This window comes from Mobula birostris, chromosome 7 (assembly GCF_030028105.1).
Source record: "Mobula birostris isolate sMobBir1 chromosome 7, sMobBir1.hap1, whole genome shotgun sequence".
Lineage (NCBI taxonomy): Eukaryota > Metazoa > Chordata > Chondrichthyes > Myliobatiformes > Myliobatidae > Mobula > Mobula birostris.
The window spans coordinates 84,038,460-84,060,791 of NC_092376.1; positions in this window are offsets into that span (position 1 = coordinate 84,038,460).

Consider the following 22,332-nt stretch of genomic DNA (forward strand, 5'->3'; position numbering starts at 1 on the left):
GATGGTGGAGGAACTCAGAGGGGAAGGCAGCATCTTTGGAGAGAAGAAGACAGTTGAAATTTGATCTTGATCTGGACTGAATTCAGATTTGTTGGGCACATGGCCAAGTGGTTAGGGCATTCATCTAGTGATCTGAAGGTCACTAGTTCGAGCCTCAGCTGTGGCAACGTATTTGTGTCCTTGAGCAAGGCACTTAATCACACATTGCTCTAGTGTCTGTGCGAGGAGTGGCTTCCCACACAGACTTCTGATCTGCGCCTTGTAAGGCCTGAAAATGCCCGACGCAAGCCTCTCATGGTCCGCGTCGACGTTTCCTGGACTGAATGGTTTCAAACAAAAATATTATCTGTCCATTTCTCAGTTCTCATGAAGGGACGCAGAACTGAAACATTAACTGTTTCTTATTAGCCAGATTTAGTACTTTATCCCATCCATTACATTTGCTCAATGATTCAAATAAATTCTATTGGTTTCATCTTACCCAGACTAACATTCCTCCCCTTCTCAAATCTGTTTAAGCATCCCTTATCTGAAACAATACTTTTTTCTTTTTTCACAAATAATTTCTTGAAAGCGGCATCATAGGCAGATACGTTTGTAAAGAAACATTGGCCATCATAAATCAAAGTACTGAGCACAGGAGATTGGATGTTGTGTTGAATTTGTATATAAAGTTGTTGAGGCCTAATTTGGAGTATTGTGTGCAGTTTTGATCACCTACCTACAGGAAAGATGTGAATAAGGTTGAAGGAGTACAGAAAAAAATTACAAGGATGTTGCTGGCACTTTTCAACCTGAGTTACGGGGAAAGGTTGAGTAGGTTTGTCTTTATTCTCCAGACCGTAGGAGAGTGAGGGGAGATTTGATAGAGGTGCACGAGATTATGAGGGCTATAGATAGGGTAAATGCAAGCAGGCTTTTTCCACTGAAATAGAGTGAGACTAGAACTAGGGATCAGGGGTCAAGGGTGAAAGGTGAAAGGAGAAAATGAGGGGCAACTTCTTCACTCAGAGGGTGCTGAGAATATGAATCGAGCTGCCAGCAGAAATGGTGAATGCTGGTTCGATTTCAATATTTAAGAGAATTTTCCAAGGATGGGAATTTTCCAATATGGGAAGGCTATGATACAGGTACAGGTTGCTGGGACTAAGCAGAACAATAGTTTGGCATGGCCAAAGGACCTGTTTCTGCCCTATGACTCAATGTTGCCTGACCTACTTCATGCTTTCAATGTTTTTCATTTATTATTTCTTCTTCTTACCCTACATGCCTAAATCTAACTTGACAGGTAAGTCCTGCCAGTTTTCCATAACGTGGGCCAAGTAGCTTAATGTGCTGATAACTGTCCCCATTAAGCCATTTTGACTCATCTTGTCACCGACTTTCCCTTTATTCTACACCTTCTTCAACCACCCTCCCTCGACTGATAACCTGCTTGCATCTCCCTCTTTCCCAGTTTTAACAAAGGAATACAGAAGCAAAATGTTGACTGTTTGGCATTCCATAGATACTCAGTGGCTTGCTGAGCCTTTCCAGATTATTTTGTTTTTTGCTTTACATTTCTAACATCTACCCAAGTAAGCATGCATTAATACAGAGTTCCAAGAATCTCCAGAAGTACCACAAACAGTCTCTGTTACCTTCCATTTCCTTCTTCGTCTTTAACCTCAGAACTAACCAAAGAGCATGGAAGCACCCACCTTCTCTCTCCTGTAGGCCCAAGTCTCCACACTGTGTAAATCATGGGTTCAGACCAACTTCAAGAGTGTCACATGTCCAGCAAAAATGAATACAGAATTGAGTCAGGTTTTATAAACAAACATAAACATTTATTAAACTCTGCTCAACAATAGTGAAAAGTATTCAAACGACTAACTTAACCAGAAGTTACCTGCTATATGGCAACTCTGGAGCAGTTCTTAAAGTGGTAAATTCGAACACAGTCTTAAAGTGGTAAATTCAAAAGTCCAAGTGATTTATACGGTCAGTAAGGAGAGACTTCTCTGGAAACGGATTTCTTCGAAGACATGACGTTACTGCTGATCCCGTCCAAAGAAATCACGATGAAGGAAATAAAATGGCTTAAAGGAACTGACCTTCTTCCTCGATGGTGAACACTGCACAAACCTTCTTGATTTTGCAGGGGCTATCTCAGATGCAGGCCACTATTCCTGAAGAAAGATTCAATAAAGTTAATCCTTTATGAAACCACCGAACAACACCAACTCTACTCAATTCATTGGATTCTCATACTTTAGTAAGGTCTTCACTCTCTAATATAAGACTGTAAAGGTAAATCAAAGGTGCAACACACAAAAACTGGCAGCGATTGGCGAAACTGCTGGCACAACGATTTTACCTTACAATAGAAAGTAAAACTCCACTTTAAAACGAAAACTGTGTCATGAGACGAATATGCAGCATAACGAAGTAACTGATGAATTAAACGATGAATCAATTGCGTGACAACAGGGGTTCCCTTTTATATACCTGTAGGGAACATGTCATCACGTGACCTCACACTGGTGGGAAAATTACATCACCCCACCATCACAAGACCATTACATCAATCTCACAAGATACTCAATTACATCATGGTCATAAAACAATCACAAGATACACATGAGGTATGTAACAAGAGTCTCTGGTTAGTTTATATTGAAGGGCATCTGTTTAGACTCTTAAAAGGCATATTCAGCATGCTGGTATTCTGTTCAAACGTGTCCAGCTTGGATGTAATATGCATTGTCACAAAGGTTTCTAATGGATGACAGGAGTCACGTTTGCTATGGTTTGTATGGTCTAAGGGTAAAGCCCAAGCAGGGTTTCTTTAAAGATTCCACCGGGGATCTTTAATTTTGGTGACTGTCATTAGTAAGTACAGTTTTTGATTATTTGTGCTTTATCAGAAACTCATATAACCTAGAAAAATTGAAGCATTCTCCAAAGTTACAGACCAAGAATTGGGAAATGGGAGCAACCTAAGGAAATGGGTTTTGAAACACATAGGCAAATGGACTGAACTGACCCTTTCTGTGCAGAACAGAACAATTTTTACCTAATGTGATTCTTACTAACCAATCATTTGGAACTTGCAGGGCAATGCTCAAAATTAAAATATACAAGGAGGATTTTACAACATTTGGTTGATGTTTGCTGTCTTGTCCACTGATGTAATAAATGGATATAATGGTATATTGGAGGGGAAGAAAGCTTGAAATGACATTTTAATTCTGAGTATCAAAGAAAAACATTTATCTTTACTTCTGCACTTGCCTTGAATATGTTAGTCATCATTATCAGAGTATAATGACTGTTAACATTTACTGAATTACACAATAAGAATTATGTCATAAGAGCAGTTCTTGCTATGTTATTTTGATGAATGCATTTTCACCATTTTATTCTTTTTTTTATTCCTATTACACTTTATTTTCACATACTTCTTATAGTATCTTGTACTCTTTTTTGTATTGCATAGGACTGCTACCACAAAACAACAAACTGCACAACATATGTGGGTGATATAAATCTGATTCTGATTCACCCCACCATAGAGGTATGGACATACAGTATGTGTTGCAGTTCTTTGCTCTGTACTAGGAAACCATTATCAGGAAGATAAATACAGCAACCTGAGAATCATTTACAACTACATTCCCATCAGAAATAAAACAGAAAGTCAACAGGACAAGTATACAGAGAAATGGAATATTACTATATCGAACGATTTTTAATGCTGTATTAAAGAATTCCAGAGGGTAGGTGAGGAAGGGGGATATTGCCACTTAAACCTCACACAAATACAAATATTCTTTAGAGAAATAAATTAGCAAATATCTTTAATATTATTTTCATGTTCTACCAGTCTGTTGTCACCAGTACAATCTCCTATGTGGTGGTGTGCTGGGACAATGACATCAACACAGGTGATGCCAACAGGCTCAATAAATGTATTAGAAAGGCTGGCTCTGTTATAGGAGTCAAACTGGACTCACTGGAGGCCGTGATAGAAGAAAAGACCCTATGGAAGATCCTGGCAATTCTGGGAAATGTTTCTAACCCTCTGCATGCCACCTTGGCTGAATAGAGCAGCACTTTTATTAATAGATTAAGACAACTGCGCTGCTCCAAGGAGCTCTATATAAGATCATTCTTATCCTCGGCCATTAGGCTCTATAATGAGTCAACCTATAGCTGGGGAAGTGATGACCCCTCCTATTAGACTGTTTGAGGTAACTTATTTTTTATTCTTTCTAACTTCTCTTCTAATATTTGTATATCGATATATCTGTCCACTTGTAATACTACCGTGACACTGCAATTTCCTTTGGGATCAATAAGGTATCTATCTATCTATGTATCTACCTTAAATAACTTCTGTAAAGCTTGGTACACGATATTTCTGCATTAAGCAATAAATTCATTGATGTACTTTCAGATATATGCTGTTACATTTTGTACAGTGCTCATGACCTTCGTAAAATGTGAAGCCTTGATGGGAAAAGGAAGGGCTGTGAAGCCAAATATCTGGCCACAGTTTGTGACGTCCTTCCAGCACTAACTCTCAAAACTGCTAGGACTTAAGAAGTACTTTCTTTCAAGTAGATAGGCAAATGTGCATTGGCAACTCTTGATTGACTACTGTTTGATCCAATTTGTGATATTGGCCATTGGGAAGAGAAACATCGGCATTCAAATATTGCTGCCCTAATTAATGTCTCATTAGAGTGTCACAAAGTGATCACTCTCCCTTTTCAAGTGTTCAGCTATTATCTTCCACAATGGCTGCACGCAGATGTTAGAAGCAACACCTCATTCTATATCTGCTATTAACATGCAATTACAACACAATTTGGTGCCTAGACTCAGAGAAAGACAGAAAGATAAATAGATTTTGTTCTATGGACTCCAGTCTCCATTTATAACTCTCACTGAGTTATTTCACTTGGAATCTTTATGGTTTTGCGTTGTTTACATGATCAATCTGTATCCAAACTTGAGACGTAAAAACAAACCCTTCATCATCCAGTTTTAATACATGAATGTGTACAATTTAATACAAAATAGTGGAAAGTATTAATCATGATACTTCTAAATTAAGATTTTTATTAAGCGGATCATAAACAGGAGAAAGTCTGCAGGTGCTGGAAGTTCAAAACAACACATATACAAAATACAATTATGCTGGAATGGGTGTTATGTAATGAACCAGAGGCAAATAGGGAGCTTAAGATAACAGAACCCATAGAAGCAGTGATCACAATATGATTGAGTTCAGCTTGAAATTTGATAAGGAGAAAGTAAAGTCTGACACAGCAGTGTTGCAGTGGAGATATAGCACTCAAAGTATTAAATCTCAGTGCACAGAGTATAAGAAATAAGGTGGATGATCTTGTTGCATTATTACAGCTTCTCAGGCATGATTTGTGGCCATCACTGAATCATGGCATCATGATTCAGTGAATCGTGATCTTTGGAGCTGGGAGCTGAATATCCCAGGTTACGCGTTGTATTGGAGAGATAGGAAGGTAGGCAGAGGGGGAGGTGTGGCTCTGCTGGTAAAGAGTGACATCAAATCAGTAGAAAGATGTGACATAAAATTGGACACTCTTGAATCCTCGTGGGTTGAGTTAAGAAACTGCAAGGGTAAAAGGACCCTGATGGCAGTTATATACAGGCCTCCCAATAGCAGATATGATGTGGAACACAAATTACAGTGGGAAATAGAAAAGGCTTGTCAAAAGGGTAATGTGATGATAGTTATGAGAGATTTCAACATGCAGGTCGATTGGGAAAATCAGGTTGGTAATGAATCTCAAGAGAGTGAGTTTGCTGAATGCCTATCAGATGGCTTTCTAGAGCAGTTTGTTGTAGAGCCTATTAAGGATCAGCTATAATAGATTGGTGCTATGTAATGAACCAAAGGTAAGTAGGGAGCTTAAGGTAAAAGAACCCTTAGGAGGCAGTGACCACAATATGATTGAGTTCAACTTGAAATTTGATAGGGAAAAAGTAGAGTCTGACATAAGAGTATTGCAATGGAGTAAAGGAAATTACAGTGGTATGAGAGAGGAGTTGGTCAATGTAAATTGGAAAGAGGTGCTGGCTGGGATGACAGCAGAGCACCAGTGCTGTGGGTTTCTTGGAAAAATGAGGAAAGTGACGGATAGATGAATAACAACAAAGAAATCCTCAAATGACAAAATGGTACAACCATAGCTGACAAGGGAAGCCAAAGCTAATGTAAAAACAAAAGAAAGGGCATACATCATAGCAGAAAATAAAGGGAAGATAGAGGATTGGGAAGCTTTTAAAAACCTAGAGAGAATAACTAAAAGAATCATCAGGAGTGAAAAGATGAAATTTGAAAGCAAGCTAACAAACAATATCGAAGTGAATAGTAAAAGCTTTTTCAAGTATGTAAAAAATAAAAGAGAGATGAGAGTGGATATAGGATCACTAGAAAATGAGGCCAGAGAAATAATAAGGTGAACTAAATGAATATTTTGCATCAGTCTTCATTGTGGAAGACACTAGCAGTGTGCCAGATGTAATGTGTGAAGGAAGAGAAGTGAGTGCAATTACTATTACAAGGGAAAAGGTGTTTAAAAAGCTGAAAGACCTAAGGGTACATACATGAATAAGATGAACTGCGCCTTAGGGTTCTAAAAGAGGTAGCAGTCATGATTGTGGAGGCATTAGCAATGATCTTTGAAAAAATATTGGACCCTGGCATGGTGCCAGAGGACTGGAAAACTGCAAACATAACGCCGCTCTTTAAGAAAGGAGGAAGGCAGTAGAAAGGAAATTATAGACCAATAAACCTGACCTCAATGATTGAAAATCCGTTGGAGTCAATAGTTAAGCGAAGTTATAGAGTACTTGGTGACACAGGACAAAATGGATCAAAGTCAGCATGGCTTCCTTAAGGGAAAATCTTGCCTGACAAACCTGTTGGAGTTCCTTGAGGAGCTTACAAGTAGGATAAATAAAGGGGGTGCAGTGATGTTGTATATTTGGACTTTCAGAAGGCCTTTGACAAGGTGCCACACATGAGAATGCTCACCAGGTTAAGAGCCCATGGTATTACAGGAAAGGTACTAACATGGTTAGAGCATTGGCTGATTGGAAGGAGGCAGTGAGTGGGAATAAAAGGATTCTTGTCTGGTTAGCTGCCAGTGTCTAGTGGTATTCCACGGGGGTCGGTGTTGGACCGCTTCTTTTTATGCTGTATATCAATGATTTAGATGATGGAATAGATGGCTTTGTTGCCAAGTTTTCAGATGATACGAAGATTGGTGGAGGGGCAGGTACTGTTGAGGAAATAGGTAGGCTGCAGAAGAACTTAGACAGATTAGGAAAATGAGCAAAAAAGTGGCAAATAAAATACAATGTTGGAAAATGCATGGTCATGCACTGGTAGTAGAAATAAATGTGCAGACTATTTTCTAAACAGGGAGAAAATCCAAAACTCTGAGATGCAAAGGGACTTGGGAATCCTTGTGTAGAACAACCTAAAGGTTAACTTGGAGGTGGAGTTGGTGGTGAGGAAGGAAAATCTAATGTTAGCGTTCATTTCAAGAGGTCTAGAATACAAAAGCAAGGATGATATGCTGAGGCTTTATAAGGCACTGCTGAAGCCTCATGTTGAGTATAATGAACAGTTTTAGGTTCCTCATCTTAGAAAAAATGGTTTGGCATTGGGGAGGGTCCAGAGGTGGTTCACAAAGATGATTCTGGGAATGGAAGTGTTATCATACAAGGAACGTTTGATGGTTCTGGGTCTGTACTCACTCGAATTTAGAAGGATGAGGGAGAATCTCATTGAAATCTTTTGAATGTTGAAAGTCCTGATGAAGGGTCTCGGCCCGAAACGTCAACTGTACCTCTTCCTAGAGATGCTGCCTGGCCTGCTGCGTTCACCAGCAACTTTGATGCCTGTTGAATGTTGAAAGGCCTAGACAGAGTAGATGTGGAAAGGATGTTTCCTATGGTGGTGGAGTCTAGGACAAGAGGGCACAGCCTCAGGATAGAGGGGCGCCTATTTAAAACAGAGATGCGGAGAAATTTCTTTCACCCGAGGGTTGTGAATTTGTGGAATTTGTTACCATAGGCAGCTGTGGAGGCCAGGTCGTTGAATGTACTTAAGTCAGAGGTTGATAGGTTCTTGATTGGACACAGCATCAAAAGTTATAGAGAGTAGGCCGGGGAATGGGGTTGAGGAGGGGAAAAAAAAGATCAGCCAGGATTGAATAGGAAAGTATTCTCAATCGGATAAATAGCCTAATTCTCCTTCTATATCTTAATGTCTACGGAATATAAGGTGTTGCTCCTCCACCTGAGGGTGGGGGTGGGCTCAGCTAGGCACTTCTTCAATTAAAGCAATGGCATCAATTTATGAAGAAGATAAAATTAGGGAGAAATATCTTCCCTCTAACTTCTTTAAAATATATTTTATTTTTGACTGGTAGAGACATAATTTGACATGGTTTGTACTATTCCCCTTATTCTCTTCCTAATGGTGTAAGTCTAAAAACGCACAGCCAATTTTACAACTGCAAATGTTTCTCACCCTGTGATGTTCAGTGAATTATGTGTCCGACTCTACAGAGAATCCACATGCATTCAGTGATGAATGAAAAATAAAATCAAATGACGGATTAAATAATGCAAAATTTCCATTTACTTTGCTTAAGCTGCTACTTCCTGGCGTGTGCTGTGTTTTATATATTGGTGTTGTATCTGTTTAAATTAACATTGACCTTTAATTTATTTTGGACAGATTGTGATATTTTTCTTGTGCATATATCAAACGGTGGAAGGGTTCTGCAGTCAATTGGAAGTGCAAGATGCACTGGGCTCTTGGTGTCTGTTGATGCATGCCAGCTTTTACGTCAGGGGGATATAGAGTGAGCAGCGACAGGCTGAGATTTAAAGATGCATGTTGAGTTTTCACTATAGGAACAAATGAATTCTGACAGTGCAGGTTTGTTTTGCATAAATCACTAACATCTGATGTAGATTTTATTCATACAGAGAGTAAAAGACTTTCACTTACATGCTACTTCCATGACCATAAAGTAATTTATACTCAATTAGGTAGTTCTGAAGTGCAGTGGGAAATATTGCAACCATCTTCACACAGATAATGAAATAATAAGCAAGTAATGGCCGCATTGCACTGATAGCTGGGCCAGCAGCTCCGTGAAGATCTGTGGCAGGTCAATATGTTCGTTAGTTCAGCGTCTTTGCACTGCAGGGTAGAAGTACGAAGGCATGTCTGACCTCTCACCCGGACCTGGCACTCCCAAACGTGGCTCCTAAGCAGACTAATTTTATTAAGTTGTAGAGTCATAGAACATAAAACAGTAGATCAAAGGAACAAGCCCAGCTGAAAAGTAAATCAAACCCCTCCCTAAAAAATGAATCCGTCCTACCTAGATAATGTCCATATCCCTCCATCTTCCTCACATTCATGTGCCTATCTGAATGTCTCTTAAAAGTTTCCAGTGTACTTGCCCCTACCACTATACCAGGCAATGTATTCTTGTCATCCATCATTGCCTGAATAAAAAACTTACCCTCACATCCCCTTTGAAATTACCCTCTCTCACTTTCAATGCATGCCCTCTGGTACTATATATTTCTACACTGGGAAAAAGATACTCTCTGTCTACTCTATCTATGCCTCTCATAATCTATAAACCTCTATCAGATCTCCCTTCGGCCTCTGCTATTGCTGGGAAAACAACCCAAGTTTGTCCAGCCTCTCAGAATAGCACATGCCCTACTTGCCAAGGATGTTTCATGGCTCCTTCTGCATTTCCTAATTCCTTTCTTGAGTTCTTTTCTGGCTTCTTTATAATCCTCATGTGCTCCGTTTAATCCTAACCTCCGAAGATTTAAATACTTTTCCTGTTGCTTCTTGTCTAAGTTCATGACCTCTCTGGGCATCCAAGGTTTTCTTATCTTTCCATCCCTGTCCTTCCTTCAAACAAGAACTTATCTTTCCTGCACTCTGTGCAAGTGATCTTCAAACACCTTCCACATGTCTGATGTGGCCTTGCCAGATAAAAAATGTTCCCAATTAGCTCTTCTTAGTTCCTGCCTAATGCCCTCATAATTTGCCCCACTCCAATGTAAGACTCTCCCACAAAGACCATACTTACCTTGACATTTTTGCTATCCTGAATGTCAAGGAGTTGTGATCACTGTTCCCTAACTGCTCACCCCCTGAAAGGTTGGTCATTTAGTCAGGCTCATTACCCAAAACCAGGTCCAGTCCAGCCCCTCCTCTCATTGGACCATCTACATATTGATCTAAGAAACCCTCCTGGATAGACATAACAAATTCTGCCCCATCTAAACCCCTTCCACTAAGAAGGTCCCAGTTTATATTAGGGAAGTTGAAATCCTTCATGACAACAGCCTTATTATTTTACACATTTCCTTAATCTGATTACACATCTGTCCCTCAATGCCCTGATGGCTATTGGGCAGTCTGTAGTACAATCCATCAGTGTGTTGGCACCCTTCCTATTCCTGAGTTCCACCCAAATGTACTTAGTGTCTGATTCCTCCATTATGTCTCCCCTCAGTGCAGCTATGATATTGACCCTGATTAGTCCCAAAATTCCCAACTTTTACCTCTTTCTCCATTTTTTCTGAACTTCAGAAACCTAGTGCATTAATCACCCACTCCTGTCCCTCTCTCAACCAAGTTTCAGTGATGGCTACAACATCATATTTCCATGTACCGATCCAAGCTCTAAGTTCATCATCTTTACCCATAACACTCCTAGCATTAAAATACACACGCTTCAAACTATTGCACCCTTTATAGCTGTTATTTCAATTTTGCCCATCAAACTTTCCCTGACTAATCCTTCAGTTACTGACCTGGTGCTTTGTTTCCCAACTCCCTGCAAAACTCCCAAGTAGCATTAGCAAACATCTCCCGGCCAGGATATTAGTTCCTCTGCAGTTCAGGTGCCACCCATTCCTCTTGTACAGGTTATCCCTTCCCCAGAAAAGATTACAATTATCCAAGTGCTTGAAAGCATGCCCCCTGCACCATGAGAGGAAGAAGGGAAAAGGTAGAGCAAAATGGGAGGAAGAGTATGAAAGATCATCAGCATAGGGACATTCATGGAGTAATTGTCCTCAGCGTGGACCAAAGAACTTGGGCACTCATTGTGATAAAGAGTTCATATGAGAGAAAAGTAACATTCTACTCCAAAATTGTGGCCACACATCAGAGGCAAAACCACATTGTGAATGGTTCTGAAGACAAGAACAGCCAGCAAAACTGACATTACCTGCAATATATTACAGCTTGCAGTGCACTGTTCTAGGAATGAGGACATGGATGTGCAGAATTCCAAGAGTGTGAATGGGCTTATATCTCCTATGGCAATGAGCAGCAGGAGCTAGCTTCCAGCATGCAAATTCTGCATGGAAGTGTTCCTCAAGGCAGTCAACAAATCTGGGCTTACATTCACCTTTCTACTAATTTATAGTACTTCTCAATGCATCAAATATTTGACAGCCCATGCCAATCGGTCTCCCAGTTGGTCCAATGAAGCCCTTAGTCTTCTGCAGCAAAACTTGCATGTAATATCACCAGTGGTTTGGCATTTGGTTACCCTTTCTTGCCATTCTGGCTTCAACTTACTTTTATCTGGGGGTAATTCCCTATGTGCACATCACACTTCTAAAATCTACTCAAAATCTGACCTGCGTGCAGAGGGTGTCAGACTGAGGGGCAGAGTTTCTTGCTATTCCTGTCTTGCCATTGATCTGACCTCCAGCCAAGATGAGCAACTTGATAATATAAAAGGAAAAATGCAAGAATAATTTGGTCTAATTTGCAGCCTTCTTCAAGTTACTTTCCATTATATACTCAGATCACTGTTTTCAAAAGATGGTTTCCTTTGGAGTGAATGACAGACACTAATCTCGACTTCAACGTTTACTTGTGGAGGCCCAATTTACAGAATTTGCTGTCAGTTTTGCAATGCAATACCACAGTTTTTTTCAGTTACCACAAAATCAGGACTATTCACTTATTACTGAATTACTAAAGAAATGTCTCATTGGTCAACAAGGCAGTATCAACTTATAAGGGTTATTAAATCCTCAGGGTCTACAACTTTTCTGAGTGATCATGTGCACGAATAGGAATACTTCCAGTCGATGTGTAGTTAATTTTCCTCTCGTCTAGAAACTAACAGGAATCTTTAAAAATACTGTATATGGGATGATATCTGTGAGAAAATGCTGGAGAGTGGTATTCCCCACACTGATTCTCCAGTCCCCTTTGAAACTCTATTACATTCATCTGCTATCTAATGGTTTAGAGATCCTGGTGTTTCAGCATCGGGCTCACAAGGGATGTTTCCTGTGCTCCCTTTAAAATAAACTCATTTGCCCTGTTTCCCAAGTTTCTCTGAAGCTCACTGGGCTTGGACTCCCACACACACATTTTGAATCTGCTAGATTCATTGGAATATTTATTATACTGGAAACATTGAACATCTAAAAAGGTAAATTTAGAGGTTGTTGTGGAACTAGTAGAAATATTAGCAAATAGCGGGAGAAACTGATGGGCCAGTGCCACCAAAGTTCTCAGTGTACAAGTAATCAGCATTTTACTATATGCAATACATTCTCTCTAACCTCAACCAACGTCACTTATTTTACCCAGGTAATATCATTATATTACTGAAATGACGCACTTGGTTGTTCACAAAATTTGAGATCAAATTATAATGTATAACTTTTATTTTACTACTTTTATTTATTTTCAATCAGGGTCAGAATTTATCATCTACAACAGCGCTTCTCGGAATAACACCTTGGCTAGGCCAAGTGAGGACAGCAGGCTTCCTTCTCTAAGGTAAACAGGAGAGCTATTTGTGCTTTACAAGGTCAATATCCTCATATCAATTTTAACCAATACAAAGTTTGATTTCTAGATATTCTTAAAACTGAATTGAAAAATTAAAACTTGCCTTGTGGTTTGAGTTCACTAGTGTTAGTGCAGACTTCAGGATCATTGGTGGCACGATAGTGTAGTGGTTAGCATTACTATTACTGCACCAGTGACCCAGGTTCAGTTCCACTGCTATCTATAAGGAGTATATATGTCCTCTCTGTGATGGCATGGGTTCGCTCTGGACCATGTTCCAAGCATAGAGTTGAAATGGTCACACAGACGTAATTGAATACTGTGGGTTTATTGGAACAGAAGGGTTTGTAACAATGCTGAATCTCTCAATGCTGTAATCATTACACACTGCCCTCTGTCAAATATTACCTGACTGAAAGTCTGATATAAAAAAATAGGCCTTCTTGCAATTTCATTACTTTTATATCTCTACCACAAAGAAAAGTTTGGAAAGAAGAGGTAACAAAACGGTTTGGTGAATTATTGCTCAGAGGAGAAACAGCAGGAAAGTCCCACTAATAAGGAGTAAACTTTTACTTCTACAATAGAAGCACCTTCAACAAGTAGACTGTGAAGAAAGCACAATCTGTAGATAAAGCAAGGGTTGAACAATTTAGAATAACTTATTACATTAATTAGAGTCTGTCTCACATACAGTATATAAGAGCGATCTAACAGAGAATCCAAGAACCTGATGGAACGCGGGCAATAAATGATCCCGCTCCTTTGCGATTGCATTAACATTAAACTGTTTTAATAGAATATGTAAATGACTATTCAGTGCCTTCCAAGTCTCAAAAAAATGAAAGAGACACCACCTTCTCAAATAGAAACATAGTGATGTTGTATTGCACACAAAGTTTGTCACATAGGGGTTGGAGAAGGCCTTTCAACCTCTGAAACATACTACAGGGGTGGGCAATGACTCTGTCAAGCCTACTTCATGATTCAGTTAGAGGATGGTTGATCAGCTCCCTGTACCTGTCTTTTAACTTCATCTCCAGTCATTCTTACCTAACAAGAATCTATTGATCTTCTTGATGCTGGACAGGACACTGCTATTCATTATGGTTGCAGAGAGGACTCTAAGTTCTAAATACACTTTCTCTGAATAGATTTCATCTCTCACTATAATCAATAATCATAATCATTTATGTCCTGATGAAGGATCTCGGCCCAGAATGTCAGCTGTTTACTCTTTTTCATAGATGCTGCCCGGCCTGCTGAGTTCCTCCAGCATTTTGTGGGTGTTATAATAATCATTTCCCTTTTCCTGGATTTTGAGTGTTACCACTATCTACTTTCAACTTGATGGCTATATCCTGCAGACAAACAAAAATATATAGTGTTTTCACAAGATCCCTCATTAATTGAGACTGACTCTCTAGTGTAGTGGTGAGGGAGTGTTGTATTGTTGCAAATGTATTCATTCAGATGAGACATCAAACTTTAAAGTATTTCTACTAGGTTTTCAAAATTATAGTATGTAGATTTCCAAATGCTCCTCTGTAACCTAATTCAGGACATGCCAAATGTTAATTTGGTTTTGGATTGAATTAACATTTATTCTGATTTGGCTTTAGCTGACTAAATGTTGCAAAATTGCAGATATATTGCAAAGCAAAAACTCTCATCTCCAGGGTGCAGATTTAATTCTGCTCCACTGCAAAGTAATTTAGTTTACAGCTGTGTAAACACCCCCACTGCTACCAAAATTAATTAGATGCCACAAAATGCATTGTGGCTAATTACAGCTACATTGCGCTGTGTGTATTCCTTTGTGATATCAGGCTAGTAAACTAAAAAAACATTTACAATTGCTGCTGGAAACTGAGCTGCAGATCAAAGTTCTGCTCCCTACAACTGGAAAACACAGATTTCAAATTTCCATACGTTTAATATTAATTATGCAGTAGTTCTTGTGGTTGGTGATAGAAATTCAGAGACCTGGGCAACCGTAATATCTAATTGGAAGATGAGGTTGAACAAATGGGTTGAATCTAGCGTTCTGGGGAAAATAAAGCAACAGTTGGCAATACATACATTTTACCTGTGAATCAATGATGATTATGTTTCATTGCTGTAGATTAGAAGATCCCAAGTTGTGTTTTTATTTAATGATTCCTTCATTCTGAACTGCTTATCCTGTTCTTTCTTGGAACCCACAAATGAAGATCAACAGAAAAACTTTGGACTATATTAATACCACTGTTGAATTGGTGCTGCTCAGAGCTCCCAGTGAGTTTGATGTAAGGTTAGTAATGATCTCTGATACTGACCCTTCTCCCCAGTGAGTTTGACGTAAGGTTAGTAATTATCTTTGATGCCCACCGTTCCCACCCCCCCAGTGGGTTTGACTAAGGTTAGTAATGTCTCTGATGCTCACGCTTCTCCCCAGTGAGTTTGATGTAAGGTTAGTAATGACCTATGATGCTCATGCTCCCCCCGCCTCCACCAGTGGGTTTATGTAAGGTTAGTAATGAGTCTCTGTTACTGACCCTTCTCCCCAGTGAGTCTGATGGAAGGTTAGTAATGAGTCTTTGATACTCACCCTTCCCCCCAGTGAGTTTGATGTGAAGTCAGTAATGATCGCTGATACTCACCCTTCCCGCCAGTGAGTTTGATGTGAAGTTAGTAATGATCGCTGATACTCACCCTTCCCGCCAGTGAGTTTGATGTGAGGTTACTAATGAGTGTGTGATACTCACCCTTCTCTCTAGTGAGTTTGATGTGAGGTTAGTAATAAGTGTGTGATGCTCACACTTCTCTCTAGTGAGTTTGATGTATGGTTAGTAGTGAGTGTGTGATGCTCACGCTTCTCTCTAGTGAGTTTGATGTAAGGTTAGTAGTGAGTGTGTGATGCTCACCCTTCACTCTAGTGAGTTTGATGTGAGGTTAGTAATGAGTGTGTGATGCTCACACTTCTCTCTAGTGAGTTTGATGTGAGGTTAGTAATGAGTGTGTGGTATTCACCCTTCTCTCTAGTGAGTTTGATGTGAGGTTACTAATGAGTGTGATACTCACCCTTCTCCACCACTCAGTTCACATTTTGCAACTGTGATTTTGTGAATGGAGCCAACCTACTGTGAAGTGTAAGACTTTCTGGCTATATGTGGCATCACGTAGGAGGTCCTGAAAGGTCAGCACCTGCTGACTGTATGGACAGCCAGTTCAGACATATTCTCGGATGTACTGGCTTTCAATACTTTCATTTGGAATAGTTGTGAAATTCACAGGATGTGAAGCCACTCAAAATGTATTAAATAATAATCATACAATTAAAATTATTAAATAATTTCAAATACTGGAAAGCATTTAACAGCAATTAAATATTTTTGTTGATTTGACTAATTCAAGTAAATATACATTTCTGAATGTTGCTTTTATCTCTCACAGCCATTGTTCTCCATTAAAATGAATTGAGTTTTTGAAACTGGGGCAAGGATCACAGCATAACTTTTGGGGAACTGCAGAATGCTGGCACTCTACTCTGGATTCCTGAGAGGGGAGCAGCAGAAAGTTCATCTGTATCAATAGCTTCAAGGTATTTGGAAAATCTGCAGCCTCCCAAACCCTGTAAATGTCATTCTCAAGAGCAGCACTGAGGGGATTCCAAGAGGTCCTGGCATCTGTTGTAGTTCAAATCTACATGCAACATAATCGGTTAATCTGCTGATGAGCTGATGAGTACTAAATTAGGAAAAACTGGTTAGATTTCGATACATAGTACCTTGCTTCATAGTATTATCTTCTTCATCTGCTAGAATGTAGTCAATATCACAGCAATAGTAGATGCTAGAAGAGCTCCTGCAAGTAAAAGGCTTTGAAAAACATGTGCGGAATGATCCCAGGTGGTCTGCAGATCCAACTACTGAGTGCTTCAGTGACTGCTGGTCTTGAAAAGATTAATACCATTAAGCAGATTTATCATGTATTCTGCCAAGCAAATGTGACAGCCTCTTATGAGAATATAGCTATTTGTCTTGGCAAATACCCATACCTTGATCGTTGAGAGGCAGCAAAATTATCTGAATCTAATGTCTCAGCAGTCTGTGGTCCTGTGATCACATACAGCTCAATGGACAGGAAAAACCGTATGTCAGAAGATTGAAATCATTTGCTTCATAGATAATTATAGCTACTCTGAGCTGATGTTAGACTAAATGAGTTAAGTTATTGACAGCAACATCAGTGCAAGTATCAGAATGTAGTTCACTCATTTGTACACTAACCCTTGAATATCTACCTGTGGGTTCAATATCCAATTCAGAAGTCTAGGATAATACTGTAGTGGAATACCCAAATATTGAGTTGTCAGTCAACACCATTTGAGTTAGATGTTAACTTATGTGTAAGTATTTCAATAACATTATTTCGCACAAGAGTGGAGAATGAAGTATGGTGTTATTCTGGAGTTATGTGAATATAGCAGATATCAATTCAAACAAGAACCTGTCTTCAGTTCTTAATATGGATTGTCAATTGCAAGCATTAAATTGAAGTTAAAAACGTGCCTTTGGAAATAAACAGCCTGGCCCCCAGCTTTAGAGACAGGGTTTGCAAAGTGGTGACCATGAGACATTTGCATACGCTTCAGCCAGACATTAAGATAACAGGACTTTGTTAATTGGCTTGCATCAATCTAAACAACATGGATTAAGTTGCTATATTTGTGTACTCAGAGACACCCCTGAAAACATTAATTTTGGGTGTCCGGCTCTCCGTCTTCAGAAGCCTTTGTACTATTTGTGTCAATTACTTTGTGACAATGGTGTTCGACCATTCAAAGGAAATATTGTTAACCCAAAATATTAAAGTGAACAATGTCATAGTAACTGTTGAAATTGTATTGAATTTCCAGCTATTACCTTTGATCTTAAGGGTATAAAAAAGTGATGCACTTTCGGGTTTGGAAGCCTCTGCCGAGAGTGTCTCCAGAAGAATGCCTGCTTACTGTGGAGAATAAATACTTCTACATCACCAACTTCAGTGTCTTTGCTCACGGTCAAAATATCTGCCAAATGCCGTAGCTATGCCTTAACTAACATCACATTGCTATTTGACAGTCACATTTCTTACAACAGTGATTATACTTCAGTGATTCTTTTTCCATGCTGCAAACTTCAGTCACCTCGGAGGCTCATGGACGTGGACTCACTTTAGGCTGCAGTTTGTGGTTTAATTGTTGCAGTGCTGAACCAGGTTTACCATTTGTGTGATTTGATCGAGGTGCTTCAGTGTAGAGCTGGATTTACAGCCATAGCCTGCAACCATCAACACAGGACTGAACTGACTGACTCAGTGGCTATGGCTGTGGCCATCAACTCTTGCGCAGTCTTCAATTGCCTCAGTGACTTGTGGCTGGGGGCTCAGTGGTTTGATATTTAATGTTCTGTGTGTTATTTGTTTGATTTTTATTGTCTGCGTGATCTGTTACTTTTCGCCCGTTTGATGTCTTCTGTGGTGTTTTTCATTAAACGGGTTCTCTGGTGTTTCTTTGTTTTGCGGCAGCCTGCAAAAAGATGAATCTCAAGATTATATACTGTATACATACTTGCATAATAAATGTACTTTGAACTTTACTTATACTTCTAAAAAGTGGAGAGCATATTGACTGGCTGCATCACAGCCTGGTATGAAAACACCAATGCCCTTGAACAGAAAATCCTACAAAAAATAGTGGATATGGCTCAGTCCGTCACCAGTAAAGCCCTCCCCACCAATGAACACATCTACATGAAACACTGTCACAGGAAAGCTGCATCCAGGACTCCACCAACCAGGACATGCTTTCTTCTCATTGCTGTCATCAGGAATAAGGTACAGAAGCCTCAGGACTCACACAACAAAGTTTAGGATCAGTTATTACCCCTCAAGCATCAGGCTCTTGAACTAGTGAGAATATCTTCACTTAGCTTCACTTGCCCCTCATTGATATGACAACCTATGAATTCATTCAAGGACTCTTCATCTTACGTTCTTGATATTTATTGCTTACTTATTTATTATTATTATTATTTCTTTTTGTATTTGCACAGTTAGTTGTCTTCTGTACTTTGCTTGAATGCTCTAGATAGGCAGTCTTTCATTGATTCTGTAATGGTTATTATTCTATAGACTTATTGAGTATGCCCACAAGAAAATGAATCTCAGGTCGTATATGATGATATGTATGTATTTTGATAATAAATTTTACTTTGAACTTTGAACTTTCATATTCTGTAGAGTATTTGAAATATCCTAAAAACAGACTGTGTTAGTACAAATCTTTCCTGTCCATGAAATGACTGATTCTCCATTCCAAAGTGATATCTAAAGTGATGACTAGAGTGGATCTTCGCAGGCAAAAACAGACTTATGCTGACCCTTTTGCAAATCATTTCTGCCTCTTGTACAGTGACGAAGTGGCTAGGTAATCTGTGTTAGAGATTTTGCCCGGCGGACATTGCTGTGGAAACGTCTACATTTACAAATGAGAGACAACAACTCTATTCTATCCAAAGATCAGGGATTACTCCCCGGATAAATTGTCTGGATTCATCCGAGGAGAAAAAAAATAATGGAGTAGTCAGGCTGGCAACATTAGAGCCCACTTCATGAACAGAGCATTGCACACATAAAGGGCAGCTAAATATTACAAAAAATATGGAATATTAAATATTATATAGAATATTAAAGAATTGTGTCAAGCAAATCAACCTGTTGGAATAGCACAATAAAGCATTTTTGTGTTATGTTTTTGTCAAAACCTGTGGCATTGCAAGCAGATAAATTTTATTATGAATTACTGGGAGTCAAACAAATTGTATTTAGTCTAACCTCATCAGTTTGCCTTCAAAGAGATTGAAGAAATGCACATGCAATAGACTGAAATATTTAACTGAGATCACAGAGGTTACAATAGTTACATCCTGGGTCATCCTTTATGAAAGAAGATGCAATACAATGAGTCAGATCCTGTGAAGGGGAGAGAAGATGCAGATTTGTAAAAAAACACTTTAGAAGTAACATTGGCATCTATCCAAATTAGTCTTTATTACTGCAAACAAATATATGATTCCTCACTCTCTCACTCCTCTTCCTCCCTGAAATTCTGTTCCTTTGTATGCTCCTGCCCACCCCCACCCCTCACCACACCTCCTCCTTCTGTCATTCCTTCTCCTGCTTCTTACCAAACAACTGGTGACAAAGACTGGACCCATGACAATGAGTTTATTTTGCAGGCAGCAGATTGAAATGTCTTTTCAAAGCTCTTCTGAAGTGGTCCAGGCAGTGGAATAGTTGTAGGGGACTCCAATAATTTGCCTTTTCACAGCTCACTTGACAGCATGCCATTTGCTGAATGTATGTCACTTGTGCATTATCCATTGGTTATGAGCTATGTTACTCGTAGACAGCCCTTGTCACTCATTTGATTTGTTATGGCAGCTTAAATGTTGATGGCAGTGCCCATTATCACAGAATGTAGATATCATGACTGCTGAGAGGAGCCTGATGCTAACTATATTATGCATTGTGCACAGCGTCACACCAGCTGAACATCGAGGGAGTGCGATTCTTTCATGTTGCGATACATTTCAATTCACTTTTGTGTTTGCAGCCTGTGGAATCCCGCAACATAGAAATACACAATTTTTGCAGACCTCTGTGCTAACCCTGGCTGCTGCTTTCTGGTGTAAAAGAATGAAGTTCAGTCAGCTCTCTTTGAATAGACAGCCTCAGGAACCTTTCTACACTACTGTGTCAGACAAGCAACAAAATATTGCAAAACTATGCAGGTCCACCTACATATGGTGTATATATCAAGATCATGGGCTCGCTCACAACCATTAACAAAACCATCATACTCCTGCTCTGAAGTTCGAGCTGTAGCATTAGATTTCTTCTCAGATTTCCAAGCCATAGTTCTTTATTGCTTGATATACTGAACTGTACTGAAATGTGCCTTCTGATTTTGTGTTTTTATATTCTGTGTTTTCTTATTTTTTGTTGCCATTTGTGTGATTTTTTTTGCGCGGAGGGAAGGTTGTTGATGTCTGATGCTTTTCTTTGAACGAGTTGCTTCCACGGGTCTTCTTTGTGACAAATTTCAGGGTTGGGTACTGCATTCTTACTTTGATATTAAAGGTACTTTGAACTTTACCATTCTTTACTGACTTGAGAAGATGTCAAAACCCTGTGGAATTATACTTATAAATGTCAGAAGTCCATCAGCAGCTAACCTTTAAGGTGAGAAGTATAAGGGTATTGAAGGGATCAGGAGAGGAGTGTTTTTTCACAAAGTGTGGTTGAAGTCAGGAATGTGCTGCCCAAAGAGGTGGTGAAGGCAGCTGTTCTCACACACTCAGGCATCAGTTGGACAAGTATTTGAATCACCAAGGCATAGAAGGCAATGTAATGCAATCAAATGGGATTAAAGTAGATTAGTATAATGGGTGGTGCTTATGGGTAGACCTTTCCAGCTGTTAGACAAACGTTCAATCGAGCAAAGTCAAAAGATGGAGTTAGCTAGAGTATTGAGCTCCAGGCAGAAGTGTTTTCTTTTTCAAATCAACATTCTATGCTGAATGCTGTTGTGGCCCTCCTAATCTGCATACCTCCCCAGACATCAGAATGCCCTCACTGGTTTTACGTCCCGTGTGTTACTCACCATACGTGTATCTATTCAAGCATCTTTTCACATATTAAGATCAATTCAATGACCTTGACATTGAACGTGCTGGGTCCACTGAAAGTGTGTATTAGTTCATGACCACTGGTTTTATGTTACTATTTAAAGATGTGTTGAAAATCTATTTGATTATGCTGAATTCCTGCAACTTGTGAAATAGAAGAATATAATAATTTGTCTCAAATCTCTCCTTGCCCAGAATTTGCTTGATGCAGCTTCAGAGACATCGATGGATTACAGAACCAAAAAACACAATGATCTGGTACAGGTCAAAAAGAGGACTTTTATTTATATTCCCCAGAATTAGTATTATGCAGGTAGATTTGGGCAACTATGAATCAGTAGTAAGTTAGTAAGTAATTTATTCAAGCAGCTGACCCTACAGTCCAGGCTGATTATATTACTGCCCAGGTAAGGTATCACCCAGGCTGAGAGGAGCGTTATCCATCCCCATGTCCTAGTTAATATTAATGAATCACACTGATTGGCCTCTGAGCATCAAAGTAGCTTAGTCTGAACCACAACTTGTGACTTGATTATTTTTTAACATACTGCTGGGGTTCAGAAATCAGGTGGTCTAATGACAGAGATAACCCTCGCATCACCTGCCATTTTGCCGATTTGCCAATTACAGGAATTCCCACCAAGCAATCCCATACCTACCATCATATATGAATATTTTCAAGAACATAAGCATTTAATTAGGCTG